Source organism: Mustela putorius, unplaced genomic scaffold (genome assembly GCF_011764305.1).
Source record: "Mustela putorius furo isolate JIRA1106 unplaced genomic scaffold, ASM1176430v1.1 tig00000129_pilon_pilon_pilon, whole genome shotgun sequence".
Taxonomy (NCBI): domain Eukaryota; kingdom Metazoa; phylum Chordata; class Mammalia; order Carnivora; family Mustelidae; genus Mustela; species Mustela putorius.
In genome coordinates this window covers 4,837,147-4,839,511 of record NW_025421290.1, presented here as the reverse complement: position 1 = coordinate 4,839,511, position 2,365 = coordinate 4,837,147, and the positions used below count along the sequence as shown (strand labels likewise).

General features: G+C 48.1%; 1 pseudogene; it reads right to left on the bottom strand.

Moving 5' to 3' along the window:
- Positions 1-496: 496 nt before the first annotated feature.
- Positions 497-2,105, bottom strand: LOC101681188 (annotated as a pseudogene).
- Positions 2,106-2,365: the final 260 nt, after the last annotated feature.

The window sequence follows — 2,365 nt, the reverse complement described above, 5'->3', positions numbered from 1 at the left end:
AATAGTGTTTGACCTGCGCTGAAGGTCCATTTTTAAAAAAAGATTTATTTATTTATTTGAGAGCAAGAGAGAAAGTGGGAGGAGAAAGTGGGAGGAGGGGCAGAGGGAGAGACTCCCCTCAGACCACGGAGTCTGACATAGGGCCCAATCTCATGACCTGAGATGAAACCAAGACTTGGATGCTTAACTGACTGAACCACCCAGGCACCCCTGAAGGTGCGTTGTTTTATTTATTTATTTTTATTTTTATTTTTTTACTGTGTCCCAAGCTTCTTTATTTAAGAAAGTGATGCGGGGATTAAAAACAAGAGCATCCTTGAACTTCACTTTCCTTCCAACCAGTCCCCCCAGACTGCCTGCCTCCGTACCCTTTGTATTCCCAAATCCTTTCTTAGGAATGAAGAACTTAACCCCAAAGCCCTGGTACAAACCCCAGGTTCTCTTTCCCGCACTCTCCCCCTTCCTCGGGCACCCCCTCCTGGGAAGGGCTGGCACCTCAGTTTGGACGCGCGGGAGAGCCCAGAGTGGTGACAGACACAGAGGGAAAGCCTTCACCTTCAGGGAAAGGGACTGAGGAGTACAGCATAGTAAAGTGAGGGCCCTCATAGCCTGGGGTACCAAAATGGGGCCCTGGTGCCAGAGGAAAGGATAATGGTGCCCCTGAGAAATGGGACCCAACAGCCTCAGAATCCTCTCGTGGGGAATAGTCATTGCTTGACCGTTTGCCCTTCTGCCGACGATTGCAGAACCACACTCGGACCACGTCCTTCTCAAGGCCGAGCTGCTGGGCAATGTGGCTGTGTCTTCTTGCAGGGTGGGCTTTGGGCACTGCAGGAATGTGTTCTCCAGGTTGCCTTTCACGCGGCTCTCCATACTCGTTCACTTTCTCTTTCAGGCCTGCACGAGGGTTTCTGCTTTGCATATCTCCGTAGGTTTTTGTTGTCAGCGTCCTCCACCCACTTCCGCAGGGGCCATAACTTACATATGTTCTTGAAACTCCGCTGCAGAGCCTCTGAACAGCAAATGGTGGTTTGGTTGAACACCTCCCCAAAGAGAACCCCCGGGGTGAGCCCCACATCGGCCTGAGTACATCCCAGGGTGATCCTCTTCTGCTTCAGGAGCTTGGCAAGCTGTTCCAGGTCTTTCTGCAGAGCTTTGATGTCTTGTGACTCCTCAGGGTTTCACTCCTGCTTCTCATTGTCTGGCTTCACAGCCCCAGGGGGGCTGAAGGTGCATTTTTAATAAATAAAATAATTTTGTGGAATCTGAGTCAACACAGTAGACAGAAGGGTGATAACTGTGGGTTCAGTCCCCAGATTATATGGGGAATGGCCTTTGCTGTTGGGCACCATGCAAATTTACACCCTATGTGAAGATGGTTATAGATGGCTCCAGAATATATCTCACTGTAGGAGTGACATCTTTGTCAACTGAAAAAAAAAAAAAAACCACAGATCTTCAGCTCAGGAAAATGAAACCTAATTTTGATGCTCTCTTCACCTAATTTTTAAAAAGACTTATTTATTTATTTTACAGAGAAAGAGAGAGAGAGAATGCCAGTGGAGGGAGGGCTTGGGGAGGGAGAGGAGGGGCAGAGGGAGAGAGAGAATTTCAAGCACTTTGTGCTGAGTGCAGAGTCTGTCATGGGGCTAGATCTGAGATCATGACCTGAGCCGAAATCGAGAGCTGTCCACTTAACGGAGCGACCCAGGCGCCCCTTCACCTATCTTTTTTTTAACCTTAAAAAGTGCAGCTTTCATTTGGTTTTATCACCACCCTGTTTCACACGGATTGTCTTCCTATTGCTTCCAGTTGCTCAACATGGCTGCCAAGCCCCCGGTGATCCGACTCTGCCTTCCTTCCACAGCCTCATCTCTTGCCACTGCTCCCCTTATTTTTCCTTTTCCTGAGAGAAGTTCCAGACGGGACCTCCTTTTCATTCATGCAGAGCTTCTTCCAGACTCTCCTCAGTGGTTTCTCCACCTGTCTGCATAAACATACCTCCTTGGAAGCTTCACGTCTTCTGGGTTAGTGTAGGGCCCTTTGTCATCTGCTCCCTGGCATTGGTGTGCCCTTACTGTGTCCTCTGTCACATGGCACTGCATGTTATTGCTTAATTGTCAGTATTCTCCGCTAGATTATAAACTCCGAGGGGTCAGGGACCGAGTCTGTTTTACTCACTGCTGTGTTCCTATTATTTTAAATAAAGCCTGGAAGGCGGTGGGCCCTTAATAAATGCTGACTGAATGAGTGTATTTAATTTTAGAAATCAGAAGATTTTAGTCTAACCCAACCCAGATTTCAGCTGCCTTGGTGTCCCCAACTCCTCCTTTAGTTTCAATGGGATTGTCCATTAAGACTGAAT